Genomic DNA, 20,349 nt, shown 5'->3' with positions numbered 1-20,349 from the left:
AAAGCGACTGTTCAGCGACAGACAAGTCGCATCGGCTGAAAGTAGGCCAGAATGTCAGTCCATGTTGGAGCAGGTTTAGATACAGTCTAAAGCATAGATCTCAAAGTCTGTGCACAGAATTTAGCAAGGGCCTCGCACCTTCTGATGCATCAGGTAGGTGCACAATAGCATAGCCTAACCCTCTGTACTTTGGTCTATATTGATGCGGGACATAGACAGCCAGCTGATGACCAATCCATTAGTGCAATGGATGGCTGGAAGCATTTGTCTTTGCCTTTGCAATACCACAGAAGCAATGCATGGTCAATGTACAGCAATGACACACCTGTGTGAACAGCCAGGAGACCCCCCCCCCCCCCCCCCATGTTATGTTACATAGTTACATAGTTAGTACGGTCAAAAAAAGACATATGTCCATCACGTTCAACCAGGGAATTAAGGGGTAGGGGTGTGGCGCGATATTGGGGAAGGGATGAGATTTTATATTTCTTCATAAGCATTAATCTTATTTTGTCAATTAGGAACATTCAGCACCCACCCGCTATCAAGGCAGCTGCCTATCATGTCATGCCCTACCTGCACAGGTGTGCTGGCTACTCAAATGATCCAATTAAGGAGGCCATTTAGTCAGCAGCAGCAGAAGTCCTGTGCCTGGACGCTCCAACAGGGGCCAGACACAAGCAGAAGCAGAAGCAGCAGCAGCACCACCTTTTGTTTTTTGGCTGCAGCAGCAGCAAGGCCCACAGGGCTGGCTAGCTGGCTAGCCAGCAAGCAGGTAGCAATGAAAGTAGGAATCTTTCTTTTTAACCCTGTAAGGGGGTGGTGCACTGTACCCGAAGATACTGCCATATCGGGTCAATGCATAGGGCGACAGAAGCAAGCTTCGAAATCGGCCCCCGTTCTCAAAAATCCATTTAATATATGGTCCCCAGATAGGGGACGTATCAGATATTAAACTGATAAGAACAGATACTACACTTGATCTTAGCCAAAAGGCCGAGAAGCGATAACCGTGAAAGGGGCGGGCCCAACAAGGTCCCCTTCATGGGCACTATCACTGCTTGCTGTCAGGGAGGCTGCCAGACAATTTTCCATGCACACTCTGGGCTGGGGGGCAGTCAACCACCAGTACACACAGCAGAACCTAAACCCATACCATTATTGCTAAGCAGCAAGACAGGGGCCCATTGCACTCCCACGGGGCCTTTTTAAATGCAATCCATAACCCGGATTTGCCAGGAACCCTTCTTACTCCTCCTACTTGCATGTGACACTGGGCTTAGGATCTGCATAGGAAACACACACACAAGCACACACCTACCTTTGTTGCCTGCAGATGCCTCCTTGGCTGTCCCCAAACGGTATCAAACCAACACCCACGGGAAGCTGTAAGCATAGAGGACATGCCTGCACCCCATTGGACTTACCTGTGTGGGTTAAATCCGGGTTATTTGACAACCTATGGCGGTGATGGTTCTGCTCAGGCAGAGCAGTGCTGATGCTCCTCATAAAGCTGTCGCTGCTGTGAAGGTTCTAGGTGACATCACAAATCCCTTTGGTTACATACACAACAAAGCTGGGTTGTTGTTGTTTACACTCTGCAAGGCCTGTGGAAGTGAGTGACATCATAGCACTGTAGTTCTGAGGGTTCAAGATGGATGCAACAATCTCCTGTTGCTTCTATGAAGGCCGTAATAGACGACATCACCAAACAGCTCCATAGTCACATACACAGCAAAGGAGAGATGTTGTTTACACCTAGTGATGTCAGTGGTATTGAGTGACATCACAGCACAGTGCTAAGGCTCCTGGGCCTGGACACAGCAGCGGCTGCAATATCTCAACGGAGAATACGTTTATATCTATGTGTGTGTGTGCGCATATATATATATATATATATATATATATATATATATATATATTTCTCCGCCGAAATCACTTTTAAACCCATTTCCACCTTTTTTTCCCTTCTCTTCCTCTTACTTTTTTTTCACGTTTTTTTACGTTTTTCTCCTTTTCGCCTCTTTTCTGGGCGTATTATTCTTCTTTTTCTTCTTTTTTTTCGTCTAATGCATACCCCATCAGTGCAGCAATGCTTATTCAATACCGCCAGCAGATGGAGACACTGGGGGATAATTTTCTAAGGATTTATACTGATTTTTCCTGTCTGAATTTGTCGCACAGAAAGTTGCAGGCCAAATATGTGTGACATTTCTGCGACTTTAGCTTCTAGAGCATTTTTACAACATTATACATAGGTGCTGAATACATAAAAAGCGACTGTTCAGCGACAGACAAGTCGCATCGGCTGAAAGTAGGCCAGAATGTCAGTCCATGTTGGAGCAGGTTTAGATACAGTCTAAAGCATAGATCTCAAAGTCTGTGCACAGAATTTAGCAAGGGCCTCGCACCTTCTGATGCATCAGGTAGGTGCACAATAGCATAGCCTAACCCTCTGTACTTTGGTCTATATTGATGCGGGACATAGACAGCCAGCTGATGACCAATCCATTAGTGCAATGGATGGCTGGAAGCATTTGTCTTTGCCTTTGCAATACCACAGAAGCAATGCATGGTCAATGTACAGCAATGACACACCTGTGTGAACAGCCAGGAGACCCCCCCCCCCCCCCCCCCCATGTTATGTTACATAGTTACATAGTTAGTACGGTCGAAAAAAGACATATGTCCATCACGTTCAACCAGGGAATTAAGGGGTAGGGGTGTGGCGCGATATTGGGGAAGGGATGAGATTTTATATTTCTTCATAAGCATTAATCTTATTTTGTCAATTAGGAACATTCAGCACCCACCCGCTATCAAGGCAGCTGCCTATCATGTCATGCCCTACCTGCACAGGTGTGCTGGCTACTCAAATGATCCAATTAAGGAGGCCATTTAGTCAGCAGCAGCAGAAGTCCTGTGCCTGGACGCTCCAACAGGGGCCAGACACAAGCAGAAGCAGAAGCAGAAGCAGCAGAAGCAGCAGCAGCACCACCTTTTGTTTTTTGGCTGCAGCAGCAGCAAGGCCCACAGGGCTGGCTAGCTGGCTAGCCAGCAAGCAGGTAGCAATGAAAGTAGGAATCTTTCTTTTTAACCCTGTAAGGGGGTGGTGCACTGTACCCGAAGATACTGCCATATCGGGTCAATGCATAGGGCGACGGAAGCAAGCTTCGAAATCGGCCCCCGTTCTCAAAAATCCATTTAATATATGGTCCCCAGATAGGGGACGTATCAGATATTAAACTGATAAGAACAGATACTACACTTGATCTTAGCCAAAAGGCCGAGAAGCGATAACCATGAAAGGGGCGGGCCCAACAAGGTCCCCTTCATGGGCACTATCACTGCTTGCTGTCAGGGAGGCTGCCAGACAATTTTCCATGCACACTCTGGGCTGGGGGGCAGTCAACCACCAGTACACACAGCAGAACCTAAACCCATACCATTATTGCTAAGCAGCAAGACAGGGGCCCATTGCACTCCCACGGGGCCTTTTTAAATGCAATCCATAACCCGGATTTGCCAGGAACCCTTCTTACTCCTCCTACTTGCATGTGACACTGGGCTTAGGATCTGCATAGGAAACACACACACAAGCACACACCTACCTTTGTTGCCTGCAGATGCCTCCTTGGCTGTCCCCAAACGGTATCAAACCAACACCCACGGGAAGCTGTAAGCATAGAGGACATGCCTGCACCCCATTGGACTTACCTGTGTGGGTTAAATCCGGGTTATTTGACAACCTATGGCGGTGATGGTTCTGCTCAGGCAGAGCAGTGCTGATGCTCCTCATAAAGCTGTCGCTGCTGTGAAGGTTCTAGGTGACATCACAAATCCCTTTGGTTACATACACAACAAAGCTGGGTTGTTGTTGTTTACACTCTGCAAGGCCTGTGGAAGTGAGTGACATCATAGCACTGTAGTTCTGAGGGTTCAAGATGGATGCAACAATCTCCTGTTGCTTCTATGAAGGCCGTAATAGACGACATCACCAAACAGCTCCATAGTCACATACACAGCAAAGGAGAGATGTTGTTTACACCTAGTGATGTCAGTGGTATTGAGTGACATCACAGCACAGTGCTAAGGCTCCTGGGCCTGGACACAGCAGCGGCTGCAATATCTCAACGGAGAATACGTTTATATCTATGTGTGTGTGTGCGCATATATATATATATATATATATATATATATATATATATATATTTCTCCGCCGAAATCACTTTTAAACCCATTTCCACCTTTTTTTCCCTTCTCTTCCTCTTACTTTTTTTTCACGTTTTTTTACGTTTTTCTCCTTTTCGCCTCTTTTCTGGGCGTATTATTCTTCTTTTTCTTCTTTTTTTTCGTCTAATGCATACCCCATCAGTGCAGCAATGCTTATTCAATACCGCCAGCAGATGGAGACACTGGGGGATAATTTTCTAAGGATTTATACTGATTTTTCCTGTCTGAATTTGTCGCACAGAAAGTTGCAGGCCAAATATGTGTGACATTTCTGCGACTTTAGCTTCTAGAGCATTTTTACAACATTATACATAGGTGCTGAATACATAAAAAGCGACTGTTCAGCGACAGACAAGTCGCATCGGCTGAAAGTAGGCCAGAATGTCAGTCCATGTTGGAGCAGGTTTAGATACAGTCTAAAGCATAGATCTCAAAGTCTGTGCACAGAATTTAGCAAGGGCCTCGCACCTTCTGATGCATCAGGTAGGTGCACAATAGCATAGCCTAACCCTCTGTACTTTGGTCTATATTGATGCGGGACATAGACAGCCAGCTGATGACCAATCCATTAGTGCAATGGATGGCTGGAAGCATTTGTCTTTGCCTTTGCAATACCACAGAAGCAATGCATGGTCAATGTACAGCAATGACACACCTGTGTGAACAGCCAGGAGACCCCCCCCCCCCCCCCCCCATGTTATGTTACATAGTTACATAGTTAGTACGGTCGAAAAAAGACATATGTCCATCACGTTCAACCAGGGAATTAAGGGGTAGGGGTGTGGCGCGATATTGGGGAAGGGATGAGATTTTATATTTCTTCATAAGCATTAATCTTATTTTGTCAATTAGGAACATTCAGCACCCACCCGCTATCAAGGCAGCTGCCTATCATGTCATGCCCTACCTGCACAGGTGTGCTGGCTACTCAAATGATCCAATTAAGGAGGCCATTTAGTCAGCAGCAGCAGAAGTCCTGTGCCTGGACGCTCCAACAGGGGCCAGACACAAGCAGAAGCAGAAGCAGCAGAAGCAGCAGCAGCACCACCTTTTGTTTTTTGGCTGCAGCAGCAGCAAGGCCCACAGGGCTGGCTAGCTGGCTAGCCAGCAAGCAGGTAGCAATGAAAGTAGGAATCTTTCTTTTTAACCCTGTAAGGGGGTGGTGCACTGTACCCGAAGATACTGCCATATCGGGTCAATGCATAGGGCGACGGAAGCAAGCTTCGAAATCGGCCCCCGTTCTCAAAAATCCATTTAATATATGGTCCCCAGATAGGGGACGTATCAGATATTAAACTGATAAGAACAGATACTACACTTGATCTTAGCCAAAAGGCCGAGAAGCGATAACCGTGAAAGGGGCGGGCCCAACAAGGTCCCCTTCATGGGCACTATCACTGCTTGCTGTCAGGGAGGCTGCCAGACAATTTTCCATGCACACTCTGGGCTGGGGGGCAGTCAACCACCAGTACACACAGCAGAACCTAAACCCATACCATTATTGCTAAGCAGCAAGACAGGGGCCCATTGCACTCCCACGGGGCCTTTTTAAATGCAATCCATAACCCGGATTTGCCAGGAACCCTTCTTACTCCTCCTACTTGCATGTGACACTGGGCTTAGGATCTGCATAGGAAACACACACACAAGCACACACCTACCTTTGTTGCCTGCAGATGCCTCCTTGGCTGTCCCCAAACGGTATCAAACCAACACCCACGGGAAGCTGTAAGCATAGAGGACATGCCTGCACCCCATTGGACTTACCTGTGTGGGTTAAATCCGGGTTATTTGACAACCTATGGCGGTGATGGTTCTGCTCAGGCAGAGCAGTGCTGATGCTCCTCATAAAGCTGTCGCTGCTGTGAAGGTTCTAGGTGACATCACAAATCCCTTTGGTTACATACACAACAAAGCTGGGTTGTTGTTGTTTACACTCTGCAAGGCCTGTGGAAGTGAGTGACATCATAGCACTGTAGTTCTGAGGGTTCAAGATGGATGCAACAATCTCCTGTTGCTTCTATGAAGGCCGTAATAGACGACATCACCAAACAGCTCCATAGTCACATACACAGCAAAGGAGAGATGTTGTTTACACCTAGTGATGTCAGTGGTATTGAGTGACATCACAGCACAGTGCTAAGGCTCCTGGGCCTGGACACAGCAGCGGCTGCAATATCTCAACGGAGAATACGTTTATATCTATGTGTGTGTGTGCGCATATATATATATATATATATATATATTTCTCCGCCGAAATCACTTTTAAACCCATTTCCACCTTTTTTTCCCTTCTCTTCCTCTTACTTTTTTTTCACGTTTTTTTACGTTTTTCTCCTTTTCGCCTCTTTTCTGGGCGTATTATTCTTCTTTTTCTTCTTTTTTTTCGTCTAATGCATACCCCATCAGTGCAGCAATGCTTATTCAATACCGCCAGCAGATGGAGACACTGGGGGATAATTTTCTAAGGATTTATACTGATTTTTCCTGTCTGAATTTGTCGCACAGAAAGTTGCAGGCCAAATATGTGTGACATTTCTGCGACTTTAGCTTCTAGAGCATTTTTACAACATTATACATAGGTGCTGAATACATAAAAAGCGACTGTTCAGCGACAGACAAGTCGCATCGGCTGAAAGTAGGCCAGAATGTCAGTCCATGTTGGAGCAGGTTTAGATACAGTCTAAAGCATAGATCTCAAAGTCTGTGCACAGAATTTAGCAAGGGCCTCGCACCTTCTGATGCATCAGGTAGGTGCACAATAGCATAGCCTAACCCTCTGTACTTTGGTCTATATTGATGCGGGACATAGACAGCCAGCTGATGACCAATCCATTAGTGCAATGGATGGCTGGAAGCATTTGTCTTTGCCTTTGCAATACCACAGAAGCAATGCATGGTCAATGTACAGCAATGACACACCTGTGTGAACAGCCAGGAGCCCCCCCCCCCCCCATGTTATGTTACATAGTTACATAGTTAGTACGGTCGAAAAAAGACATATGTCCATCACGTTCAACCAGGGAATTAAGGGGTAGGGGTGTGGCGCGATATTGGGGAAGGGATGAGATTTTATATTTCTTCATAAGCATTAATCTTATTTTGTCAATTAGGAACATTCAGCACCCACCCGCTATCAAGGCAGCTGCCTATCATGTCATGCCCTACCTGCACAGGTGTGCTGGCTACTCAAATGATCCAATTAAGGAGGCCATTTAGTCAGCAGCAGCAGAAGTCCTGTGCCTGGACGCTCCAACAGGGGCCAGACACAAGCAGAAGCAGAAGCAGCAGAAGCAGCAGCAGCACCACCTTTTGTTTTTTGGCTGCAGCAGCAGCAAGGCCCACAGGGCTGGCTAGCTGGCTAGCCAGCAAGCAGGTAGCAATGAAAGTAGGAATCTTTCTTTTTAACCCTGTAAGGGGGTGGTGCACTGTACCCGAAGATACTGCCATATCGGGTCAATGCATAGGGCGACGGAAGCAAGCTTCGAAATCGGCCCCCGTTCTCAAAAATCCATTTAATATATGGTCCCCAGATAGGGGACGTATCAGATATTAAACTGATAAGAACAGATACTACACTTGATCTTAGCCAAAAGGCCAAGAAGCGATAACCGTGAAAGGGGCGGGCCCAACAAGGTCCCCTTCATGGGCACTATCACTGCTTGCTGTCAGGGAGGCTGCCAGACAATTTTCCATGCACACTCTGGGCTGGGGGGCAGTCAACCACCAGTACACACAGCAGAACCTAAACCCATACCATTATTGCTAAGCAGCAAGACAGGGGCCCATTGCACTCCCACGGGGCCTTTTTAAATGCAATCCATAACCCGGATTTGCCAGGAACCCTTCTTACTCCTCCTACTTGCATGTGACACTGGGCTTAGGATCTGCATAGGAAACACACACACAAGCACACACCTACCTTTGTTGCCTGCAGATGCCTCCTTGGCTGTCCCCAAACGGTATCAAACCAACACCCACGGGAAGCTGTAAGCATAGAGGACATGCCTGCACCCCATTGGACTTACCTGTGTGGGTTAAATCCGGGTTATTTGACAACCTATGGCGGTGATGGTTCTGCTCAGGCAGAGCAGTGCTGATGCTCCTCATAAAGCTGTCGCTGCTGTGAAGGTTCTAGGTGACATCACAAATCCCTTTGGTTACATACACAACAAAGCTGGGTTGTTGTTGTTTACACTCTGCAAGGCCTGTGGAAGTGAGTGACATCATAGCACTGTAGTTCTGAGGGTTCAAGATGGATGCAACAATCTCCTGTTGCTTCTATGAAGGCCGTAATAGACGACATCACCAAACAGCTCCATAGTCACATACACAGCAAAGGAGAGATGTTGTTTACACCTAGTGATGTCAGTGGTATTGAGTGACATCACAGCACAGTGCTAAGGCTCCTGGGCCTGGACACAGCAGCGGCTGCAATATCTCAACGGAGAATACGTTTATATCTATGTGTGTGTGTGCGCATATATATATATATATATATATATATATATATATATATATATATATATATATTTCTCCGCCGAAATCACTTTTAAACCCATTTCCACCTTTTTTTCCCTTCTCTTCCTCTTACTTTTTTTTCACGTTTTTTTACGTTTTTCTCCTTTTCGCCTCTTTTCTGGGCGTATTATTCTTCTTTTTCTTCTTTTTTTTCGTCTAATGCATACCCCATCAGTGCAGCAATGCTTATTCAATACCGCCAGCAGATGGAGACACTGGGGGATAATTTTCTAAGGATTTATACTGATTTTTCCTGTCTGAATTTGTCGCACAGAAAGTTGCAGGCCAAATATGTGTGACATTTCTGCGACTTTAGCTTCTAGAGCATTTTTACAACATTATACATAGGTGCTGAATACATAAAAAGCGACTGTTCAGCGACAGACAAGTCGCATCGGCTGAAAGTAGGCCAGAATGTCAGTCCATGTTGGAGCAGGTTTAGATACAGTTTAAAGCATAGATCTCAAAGTCTGTGCACAGAATTTAGCAAGGGCCTCGCACCTTCTGATGCATCAGGTAGGTGCACAATAGCATAGCCTAACCCTCTGTACTTTGGTCTATATTGATGCGGGACATAGACAGCCAGCTGATGACCAATCCATTAGTGCAATGGATGGCTGGAAGCATTTGTCTTTGCCTTTGCAATACCACAGAAGCAATGCATGGTCAATGTACAGCAATGACACACCTGTGTGAACAGCCAGGAGACCCCCCCCCCCCCCCATGTTATGTTACATAGTTACATAGTTAGTACGGTCGAAAAAAGACATATGTCCATCACGTTCAACCAGGGAATTAAGGGGTAGGGGTGTGGCGCGATATTGGGGAAGGGATGAGATTTTATATTTCTTCATAAGCATTAATCTTATTTTGTCAATTAGGAACATTCAGCACCCACCCGCTATCAAGGCAGCTGCCTATCATGTCATGCCCTACCTGCACAGGTGTGCTGGCTACTCAAATGATCCAATTAAGGAGGCCATTTAGTCAGCAGCAGCAGAAGTCCTGTGCCTGGACGCTCCAACAGGGGCCAGACACAAGCAGAAGCAGAAGCAGCAGAAGCAGCAGCAGCACCACCTTTTGTTTTTTGGCTGCAGCAGCAGCAAGGCCCACAGGGCTGGCTAGCTGGCTAGCCAGCAAGCAGGTAGCAATGAAAGTAGGAATCTTTCTTTTTAACCCTGTAAGGGGGTGGTGCACTGTACCCGAAGATACTGCCATATCGGGTCAATGCATAGGGCGACGGAAGCAAGCTTCGAAATCGGCCCCCGTTCTCAAAAATCCATTTAATATATGGTCCCCAGATAGGGGACGTATCAGATATTAAACTGATAAGAACAGATTTTTGATTGAAAGAGCTTTATTTTCCGTTCAGTCATTACAAGTCGTACAATAAATTACAGTCACACAAAGCATGATAGTACAATACACAGCAAAGGTTCCCTAAGCTATACATCGCACACCATGCTACTCTAACATTCAGCTCAATCCTGCAATATAAAGGCACAAGAGATCAAACAAAAACCAAATAATACAATCTGTGATCGGGGTAGGGGTGTGGGCGACTATGTGGGGGTAGGGAGGGGACGGATCACAGGGCCAAACTGTTGGGCTGTATCTTCAGGGAGACATGGGAGAAGGAGAGGGGTCTTCACTCCTCTTCTTCCTCATCAACGGCCGAGCTGTCCAAGATGGAATAGTCTCTAAGCAGGTTCTTGATGAACCTGCGGCAGTCCCGGACGGACATGTTTTCCCTGTTGATCACGAGGCGGTTCCTGGCAAGCCACACTGCGTCCTTAAAACAGTTCATAAGGCGCCAGGCCTCCTGGATGGCCTCCACGTCGTGGGTCCCAGGGAACAGGCCGTAAAGCACCGAATGGTACGATAGGCAGCTCCTGGGCACTGAGTCTCTGAGTTCATGTTCTAGGGCGTCCAACAGACCCTGTGCAAAGGGGCACTGCCAAAACACGTGGAAAGATGTTTCCTCCACGTAGGGGCAACGGGGGCAGTACCGGGTCTTGCACAGGTTGCGGGCATGCATGAATGACCTGAGAGAGAGACCTCCCATGACGGCCATCCACGACAAGTCCTTGTGTCCATTGGTAAGCCGCTTTGAGGCCACATTGTTCCAAACTGTCTCTGCAGTGGCTGCGGGGAGTCCCGGAACCAGCTCGGTCAAGTCCTTAGCTCGGATGAGCTTGTGGATTGTCTTCGGCTTCCATAGGTCTGGTTTCAGTCCTTCCAGCTGGTGCTCCCTCACAAACCGGACAACATCCCCATAGAACCAGGGAGTGTTCCAGTTGTAAGGGATGGAGCTGTCCCACTTGTCCCAGCCCAGCTGTCTCCAGAGGGGCATGAGAAGCAAGCGAGACATGGACCTGCCCGCTGAGCCAGTCTTTTCTACAAGAGTCCGCTGCACCGTGACACATGCAAAGGAGGCCCTCAGCAGAGCGGGGATGTCGGGTATTCCCTTCCCACCCTTGCGGGGTTCCTTGTACATCACGGTCCTCTTGACTCTGTCCATTTTGCCCCAGACGAAGCCAAACACTGTCCGGGTGATGGCCTTGCAAACGGTGGTATGGGGAGGCCAGGCCTGTGCGGTATATTGGAGCACAGGCAAAACTTCACTCCGCAGGACAAGTGCCTTGCCTTCCATCGTGAGCTTTCTGGAGCTCCACAGTCCGATCTTCGAGTTTATCCTTCCTAGTCGGTCTTGCCAAGACTTAAGGGCCGCTCCTTCCTTCCCGAACCAGACTCCAAGAATTTGAATGAAGTCCGGCTTGACAGCAAAGGGGAAGGGGGCGGAAGAAGCCAGGTGCCATTCCCCGAAGAGCATGGCCTCCGACTTCCCGCAGTTGACTTTTGCCCCCGAAGCTCTGCCGAAGTCCTCGCAGGTCTGGACGAGTGCAGTCACCGAACGCTGGTCAGCGCAGAAGACGGTCACGTCGTCCATGTAGAGCGAGCACTTGACCTCGTGGCGATCTGGTCCTGGTGCGGTGATCCCTCTGATCTCTCCATTCTGCCGGATAGTCTCAGCGAAGAGCTCTATAACACAAACAAAAAGGAGAGGTGAAAGAGGGCAGCCTTGTCTAACCCCTGAAAGAATGGAAAAGGGGTCAGTCTTCCAGCCGTTCACCAACACCGTGCTGTAAATGTCAAAATACATAACGTTAACAAAAGAGCAAAACATCTTCCCCAGACCCAGCCTGCGCAAAACCCTGTCCATGAATGCGTGGGAGACACGGTCGAACGCCTTCTCCTGATCTAAGCTGACCAGGGCGGCGCGGCCCCCGCGGTCCTGGATGTAATGGACCGTGTCTCTCACAAGGGCAAGGCTGTCGGCAATCCTGCGGCCAGGAATGCTGCAGGTCTGGTCCGGATGGACGATCTGCCCCATGACAGGTTTCAGCCTGTTGGCCAGCACCTTGGCGAGGATCTTGTAGTCCACGTTCAGGAGAGAGATGGGACGCCAGTTTTTCAGGTCACATCTCTCCCCCTTCCGCTTATACAAGATCGTGATCATCCCTTCCCTCAACGACGGAGGCATTCTGCCCCCCACCACCATCTCCTCGTACACCTCCAACAGGTCCGGACAGATCAGGTCACCCAGCGCTACGTAGAGCTCGGCCGGGAGACCGTCACTGCCCGGGGTCCTGCCGGGCTTAAAGGATTTAGCGGCAGAGAGCAGCTCCCCCACCGTCAAGGGATCGTCCATTGCCGCCGCACCTGCGGGATCAACAACGTTAGTGACACCTGACAGGAACCTCTCGGCGGCTTCGGGGTCGGATGACTTGGGGGCGTAGAGGTTGCTGTAGAAGTCGTGGACGACCCCCATCACTTCCTCCTTGCCGCTCCTCATGTGTCCGGTCTCATCTCGTAGCTCAGTCAGGGGCGTGTGGCCGGCATGGAGCTTCCTGAAAAAGAAAGAGTTACATTTCTCACCCTTCTCCAGGTTCTCCACCTTGGAACGAAAGACGATTCGCTTGGATTCCTCCTCAAAGTGCCTTTTCAAGCTCTTTTTGGTCTCCTCCAGCTCCTCCCTGACGTCCCAGCCACACTGGAGCAGGTCCTGCAGGGACCGCAGCTCGCGCTGCAGTTTCCTCAAGTCCCACTTCTTCGCACACGCCTGTTGTCTGCCTTTTGCCTGAAAGAAACAACGGAATTCGACTTTAACATATTCCCACCAATCGCTGATGCACTTGAACAGACATTTGTCATTTCGCCATACAAGGTAAGCATCCCTAAGTTCCTCCATGACCTCCCTCTGCTCCAACAGGGCACAATTCAACTTCCAGGAGCCCGGGCCAGGTGGGAATCCATGGCCCAGAGTCCCCCGGAATCGAATGGCCCTGTGGTCAGAGAAGAAGCAGGGGACCATAGAGTACGACACCTTTCTGACTGCTCTCGAAGTGAAGATGAAGTCTATCCGAGAACGGAGCGAGCCATCGGGGCGGCTCCACGTATAGTTTACGGAGCCGTTCCCGATGGACCCGACAACGTCCTGCAAGGATGCCTCCGTCACCATCTCGATCAGCAGTTTAGACGTCACGTCCAGGTTGGCGGATGTGCCAGAACTGCGCCCGTCCACCTCAATGGGGCAGTTGAAGTCACCACCCAACACTACTGCCCTAGTGGTGGCGAGTTCAGCCCGCAGGGCCTGGAGAACCTCCAGTCGGACATCCCTCTCAGGGGAGGCATACACGTTGATGAGCCGCACGGGCTCACCCGCCCAGGAACCGTCTGCGACAAGAAGTCTGCCACAGACGAGCTCCCGGACGGAATCAAGTGCAAAGTTACCTCCCCTGATCAGGATGGCCACCCCCGCAGACCTATTGTCACCCCCACCAGACCAGTAGGAAGGGCCGTGAGGCCACTGCCTGGCCAGATGGTTGTAAGACCTAGAAGCAGACAAAGCACATTCCTGCAACATGAAAACATCACACCTCTGGGAATCTAAGAACGTAAGAACAGTCTGAAATCTAAACCAAGCTCTAATACTCCTCACATTAATGCAGAAGATGTTGAGATCAGCCATGGGAATAAAAAGGGAGGTTAGTTCTGATACTAGTTACCAGTCTGGTCGGACGGGTCTTCTTCTCTGGCGCCTGTCGGCTCCTGTGGCTTCTCGTAGCGCCCTTCTAAGAACTCGTCGTAGACCGTGTTGGACGGAGTGTCCAGGATTTTCTTGACCTCTGGGTCCTGCAGCAGCTCCTCCATAGATTGAGCTTGGACTGGCTCTGCTTGGACCTGCTCCACTTGGGCCTGCTCCATCACCTCCTCTCCTTCTGAAGCTTCAAGGCTCTCACAGACCTGCTCCATCTCCTCCTCCTCATCTGAAGCTTGAGGGGTCTCGCAGGTCTCGATTATCTTTCTTTTGTGGGACTCTTCTGATACGTTGTCCCTTCCTTTCCTCTTCCTCTGTATGGTACCTGGGGGAGGAAGCACAGGAAAGTCCTCCGAAGGGCGGGCACCAGCAGCTGGAGGGGGGTTAGGTGCTGCTGGGCCAGGAGAGAAAGGAGGCTGGGTGGGGCGGGGGGCAGGAGAGAGTGCCCGGGCAGGGGAGGACGGGGCAGGGGTGGGCCGGGCAGGGGAGGACGGGGCAGGGGTGGGCCGGGCAGGGGAGGACGGGGCAGGGGTGGGCCGGGGTGGGGTACGGGGGGCAGGGGTGGGCCGGGGTGGGGTACGGGGGGCAGGGGTGGGGCGGGATGGGGCAGGAGGGGCGGGGGTGGGACGGGATGGGGCAGGAGGGGCAGGGGTGGGACGGGATGGGGCAGATGGGGCAGGGGTGGGACGGGATGGGGCAGGGGTGGGGCGGGATGGGGCAGGGGTGGGACGGGATGGGGCAGGAGATGGGGCGGGAGGGGCAGGGGATGGGGCGGGAGGGGCAGGGGAGGGGCGGGACGGGGCAGGGGTGGTGGCTTTCGCCTTCTTACCCTCCTTGGTCGGCTTGGCCATCCGTGGTGTTGGCTCCGGAGCTGGGGCTGGCTTCGGTGCTCTCGCTGCCACAGATGCCCATGTTCTCTCCCTCTGGGGGCAGTCCTTGTAGCTGTGGGCTGCCAGTCCGCAGAGGTTGCAGGTCTTGCTCTTGGGGCAGTCCTTGGTCGTGTGACCTGTCACACGGCAATACCTGCAGGCATCCTCCGTACAGTCCTTGCCCTCGTGGCCCATCTTGCCACATCTCCTGCAGGTCTGCGGCATGTCCGGGTAGAAGATAAGTCCTGTGGAGTTGCCCAAGGAAAATGTCGTTGGCAGGTGCTGTAGTCCGTCTGGAGAAGCAGGGTTCTTGTTGAGTCTGACGACCACAGACCACTTGCAGGTCCAGTATCCGAGTGAGTTCAGGATGCGGGTGGGCTCCCTCACCACGGTGCAGAAGCGCTTCAGGAAGGTCGAGATGTCCGTGCCTGGGGTGTGTGGGTTCCGCATTGAGACCGTCACCCGCCTCTCCTCTCTTTGAATAAGGCAGTTGCCCACAAAGCGAGAGAAAGGGGATTCGGGACTCGCCGCTTTCACCACCTCCCAGTATCTTCTACAGGTCCCAATGGTGGCAAAGGTGATGTAGAAGATTCCCGAAAAGAAGGTTGCTATTCCCAGGGTGTCAGCCGTGGGGAAGCCTTGATCCGCCAGCATCTTCTTGCAGAACACGTCGTGGGACATGTCCGGCACCCTTCCGTCCACGGGCTTGAGCTTCAAGGCAACAGTCTGCCTCATCCAGGGCTCCAGGGTTGGAGCTTCCAGGTTAGGAATTCTGCCGCCCTTCTGCCTTGCCGTGGTGGAGGTTGAAGCTTGCTGTGGTTGGGGCTGGACCTCCAGGCCTTGCCCTGCAGCCTCCTGGGTGGACTTGCTGGTTGAGGCCATGGCTTCTTCCAGCAGGCTCTTTTCCGCTTCCTTGCTTGCTTGTGGAGAGAGGCTTCGCAAAGTCTTCTTTCCCGGGTGGGAGGAGCTATGCAGATCCGGTCCCGGTGGGAGGAGCTATGCAAATCCTTCTCCAGAGGCAGCGAGTTTCTTCGAAAAGATTCTGCGCCGCCTTCCTCTTCGCCGCTGTTCCGGAATTCACCGCCGATTCCCTTCTTCCAGGTTCTTCGTCGGCTTCTTCCGGAGCTGCAGTCTTCAAGATCTTCTCCTTCTTCAGATGTTCCGAGGCAGGCAGGAGACGATCTTCAGGTGGTATGCTCTAGAGAAATGCGGTTCTAATAAGAACGAAAAGTACTGCAATCGTACTACGCAAAATCTCTACCACAATGCTTGGAGTTCTTCAGACCGTAGCGATCATGGTATCTCCCCTGCCAGGTAAGTAAACTGATAAGAACAGATACTACACTTGATCTTAGCCAAAAGGCCAAGAAGCGATAACCGTGAAAGGGGCGGGCCCAACAAGGTCCCCTTCATGGGCACTATCACTGCTTGCTGTCAGGGAGGCTGCCAGACAATTTTCCATGCACACTCTGGGCTGGGGGGCAGTCAACCACCAGTACACACAGCAGAACCTAAACCCATACCATTATTGCTAAGCAGCAAGACAGGGGCCCATTGCACTCCCACGGGGCCTTTTTAAATGCAATCCATAACCCGGATTTGCCAGGAACCCTTCTTACTCCTCCTACTTGCATGTGACACTGGGCTTAGGATCTGCATAGGAAACACACACACAAGCACACACCTACCTTTGTTGCCTGCAGATGCCTCCTTGGCTGTCCCCAAACGGTATCAAACCAACACCCACGGGAAGCTGTAAGCATAGAGGACATGCCTGCACCCCATTGGACTTACCTGTGTGGGTTAAATCCGGGTTATTTGACAACCTATGGCGGTGATGGTTCTGCTCAGGCAGAGCAGTGCTGATGCTCCTCATAAAGCTGTCGCTGCTGTGAAGGTTCTAGGTGACATCACAAATCCCTTTGGTTACATACACAACAAAGCTGGGTTGTTGTTGTTTACACTCTGCAAGGCCTGTGGAAGTGAGTGACATCATAGCACTGTAGTTCTGAGGGTTCAAGATGGATGCAACAATCTCCTGTTGCTTCTATGAAGGCCGTAATAGACGACATCACCAAACAGCTCCATAGTCACATACACAGCAAAGGAGAGATGTTGTTTACACCTAGTGATGTCAGTGGTATTGAGTGACATCACAGCACAGTGCTAAGGCTCCTGGGCCTGGACACAGCAGCGGCTGCAATATCTCAACGGAGAATACGTTTATATCTATGTGTGTGTGTGCGCATATATATATATATATATATATATATATATATATATATATATATATTTCTCCGCCGAAATCACTTTTAAACCCATTTCCACCTTTTTTTCCCTTCTCTTCCTCTTACTTTTTTTTCACGTTTTTTTACGTTTTTCTCCTTTTCGCCTCTTTTCTGGGCGTATTATTCTTCTTTTTCTTCTTTTTTTTCGTCTAATGCATACCCCATCAGTGCAGCAATGCTTATTCAATACCGCCAGCAGATGGAGACACTGGGGGATAATTTTCTAAGGATTTATACTGATTTTTCCTGTCTGAATTTGTCGCACAGAAAGTTGCAGGCCAAATATGTGTGACATTTCTGCGACTTTAGCTTCTAGAGCATTTTTACAACATTATACATAGGTGCTGAATACATAAAAAGCGACTGTTCAGCGACAGACAAGTCGCATCGGCTGAAAGTAGGCCAGAATGTCAGTCCATGTTGGAGCAGGTTTAGATACAGTTTAAAGCATAGATCTCAAAGTCTGTGCACAGAATTTAGCAAGGGCCTCGCACCTTCTGATGCATCAGGTAGGTGCACAATAGCATAGCCTAACCCTCTGTACTTTGGTCTATATTGATGCGGGACATAGACAGCCAGCTGATGACCAATCCATTAGTGCAATGGATGGCTGGAAGCATTTGTCTTTGCCTTTGCAATACCACAGAAGCAATGCATGGTCAATGTACAGCAATGACACACCTGTGTGAACAGCCAGGAGACCCCCCCCCCCCCCCATGTTATGTTACATAGTTACATAGTTAGTACGGTCGAAAAAAGACATATGTCCATCACGTTCAACCAGGGAATTAAGGGGTAGGGGTGTGGCGCGATATTGGGGAAGGGATGAGATTTTATATTTCTTCATAAGCATTAATCTTATTTTGTCAATTAGGAACATTCAGCACCCACCCGCTATCAAGGCAGCTGCCTATCATGTCATGCCCTACCTGCACAGGTGTGCTGGCTACTCAAATGATCCAATTAAGGAGGCCATTTAGTCAGCAGCAGCAGAAGTCCTGTGCCTGGACGCTCCAACAGGGGCCAGACACAAGCAGAAGCAGAAGCAGCAGAAGCAGCAGCAGCAGCACCACCTTTTGTTTTTTTGGCTGCAGCAGCAGCAAGGCCCACAGGGCTGGCTAGCTGGCTAGCCAGCAAGCAGGTAGCAATGAAAGTAGGAATCTTTCTTTTTAACCCTGTAAGGGGGTGGTGCACTGTACCCGAAGATACTGCCATATCGGGTCAATGCATAGGGCGACGGAAGCAAGCTTCGAAATTGGCCCCCGTTCTCAAAAATCCATTTAATATATGGTCCCCAGATAGGGGGACGTATCAGATATTAAACTGATAAGAACAGATACTACACTTGATCTTAGCCAAAAGGCCGAGAAGCGATAACCGTGAAAGGGGCGGGCCCAACAAGGTCCCCTTCATGGGCACTATCACCTGCTTGCTGTCAGGGAGGCTGCCAGACAATTTTCCATGCACACTCTGGGCTGGGGGGCAGTCAACCACCAGTACACACAGCAGAACCTAAACCCATACCATTATTGCTAAGCAGCAAGACAGGGGCCCATTGCACTCCCACGGGGCCTTTTTAAATGCAATCCATAACCCGGATTTGCCAGGAACCCTTCTTACTCCTCCTACTTGCATGTGACACTGGGCTTAGGATCTGCATAGGAAACACACACACAAGCACACACACCTACCTTTGTTGCCTGCAGATGCCTCCTTGGCTGTCCCCAAACGGTATCAAACCAACACCCACGGGAAGCTGTAAGCATAGAGGACATGCCTGCACCCCATTGGACTTACCTGTGTGGTTAAATCCGGGTTATTTGACAACCTATGGCGGTGATGGTTCTGCTCAGGCAGAGCAGTGCTGATGCCTCCTCATAAAGCTGTCGCTGCTGTGAAGGTTCTAGGTGACATCACAAATCCCTTTGGTTACATACACAACAAAGCTGGGTTGTTGTTGTTTACACTCTGCAAGGCCTGTGGAAGTGAGTGACATCATAGCACTGTAGTTCTGAGGGTTCAAGATGGATGCAACAATCTCCTGTTGCTTCTATGAAGGCCGTAATAGACGACATCACCAAACAGCTCCATAGTCACATACACAGCAAAGGAGAGATGTTGTTTACACCTAGTGATGTCAGTGGTATTGAGTGACATCACAGCACAGTGCTAAGGCTCCTGGGCCTGGACACAGCAGCGGCTGCAATATCTCAACGGAGAATACGTTTATATCTATGTGTGTGTGTGCGCATATATATATATATATATATATATATATATATATATATATATATATATTTCTCCGCCGAAATCACTTTTAAACCCATTTCCACCTTTTTTTCCCTTCTCTTCCTCTTACTTTTTTTTCACGTTTTTTTACGTTTTTCTCCTTTTCGCCTCTTTTCTGGGCGTATTATTCTTCTTTTTCTTCTTTTTTTTCGTCTAATGCATACCCCATCAGTGCAGCAATGCTTATTCAATACCGCCAGCAGATGGAGACACTGGGGGATAATTTTCTAAGGATTTATACTGATTTTTCCTGTCTGAATTTGTCGCACAGAAAGTTGCAGGCCAAATATGTGTGACATTTCTGCGACTTTAGCTTCTAGAGCATTTTTACAACATTATACATAGGTGCTGAATACATAAAAAGCGACTGTTCAGCGACAGACAAGTCGCATCGGCTGAAAGTAGGCCAGAATGTCAGTCCATGTTGGAGCAGGTTTAGATACAGTCTAAAGCATAGATCTCAAAGTCTGTGCACAGAATTTAGCAAGGGCCTCGCACCTTCTGATGCATCAGGTAGGTGCACAATAGCATAGCCTAACCTTCTGTACTTTGGTCTATATTGATGCGGGACATAGACAGCCAGCTGATGACCAATCCATTAGTGCAATGGATGGCTGGAAGCATTTGTCTTTGCCTTTGCAATACCACAGAAGCAATGCATGGTCAATGTACAGCAGCAATGACACACCTGTGTGAACAGCCAGGAGACCCCCCCCCCCCCCCCCCCCATGTTATGTTACATAGTTACATAGTTAGTACGGTCGAAAAAAGACATATGTCCATCACGTTCAACCAGGGAATTAAGGGGTAGGGGTGTGGCGCGATATTGGGGAAGGGATGAGATTTTATATTTCTTCATAAGCATTAATCTTATTTTGTCAATTAGGAACATTCAGCACCCACCCGCTATCAAGGCAGCTGCCTATCATGTCATGCCCTACCTGCACAGGTGTGCTGGCTACTCAAATGATCCAATTAAGGAGGCCATTTAGTCAGCAGCAGCAGAAGTCCTGTGCCTGGACGCTCCAACAGGGGCCAGACACAAGCA

The 20,349-nt window shown here is 49.5% G+C and overlaps 5 non-coding genes and 2 pseudogenes across 5 annotated transcripts; all 7 read right to left on the bottom strand.

Moving 5' to 3' along the window:
- Positions 1-817: 817 nt before the first annotated feature.
- On the bottom strand, positions 818-1,008 carry LOC130345406 (U2 spliceosomal RNA). Its single transcript, XR_008884130.1, has one exon. It is a non-coding gene; the product is annotated as a U2 spliceosomal RNA (small nuclear RNA).
- A 2,099-nt stretch (positions 1,009-3,107) lies between these two features.
- LOC130345409 (U2 spliceosomal RNA) lies at positions 3,108-3,298 on the bottom strand. The gene has a single exon (XR_008884133.1). It is a non-coding gene; the product is annotated as a U2 spliceosomal RNA (small nuclear RNA).
- Positions 3,299-5,390: 2,092 nt separating this feature from the next.
- Positions 5,391-5,581, bottom strand: LOC130345408 (U2 spliceosomal RNA). The gene has a single exon (XR_008884132.1). It is a non-coding gene; the product is annotated as a U2 spliceosomal RNA (small nuclear RNA).
- Positions 5,582-7,651: 2,070 nt separating this feature from the next.
- On the bottom strand, positions 7,652-7,842 carry LOC130345410 (U2 spliceosomal RNA). The gene has a single exon (XR_008884134.1). It is a non-coding gene; the product is annotated as a U2 spliceosomal RNA (small nuclear RNA).
- A 2,098-nt stretch (positions 7,843-9,940) lies between these two features.
- LOC130345418 (U2 spliceosomal RNA) lies at positions 9,941-10,113 on the bottom strand (annotated as a pseudogene).
- Positions 10,114-15,949: 5,836 nt separating this feature from the next.
- On the bottom strand, positions 15,950-16,099 carry LOC130345427 (U2 spliceosomal RNA; annotated as a pseudogene).
- A 2,096-nt stretch (positions 16,100-18,195) lies between these two features.
- On the bottom strand, positions 18,196-18,387 carry LOC130345414 (U2 spliceosomal RNA). Its single transcript, XR_008884137.1, has one exon. It is a non-coding gene; the product is annotated as a U2 spliceosomal RNA (small nuclear RNA).
- Between the last annotated feature and the right edge of the window lie 1,962 nt (positions 18,388-20,349).

Source organism: Hyla sarda, unplaced genomic scaffold (genome assembly GCF_029499605.1).
Source record: "Hyla sarda isolate aHylSar1 unplaced genomic scaffold, aHylSar1.hap1 scaffold_751, whole genome shotgun sequence".
Lineage (NCBI taxonomy): Eukaryota > Metazoa > Chordata > Amphibia > Anura > Hylidae > Hyla > Hyla sarda.
The sequence above is the reverse complement of the archived record's forward strand: the minus strand, read 5'-3'. Positions and strand labels throughout refer to the sequence as shown.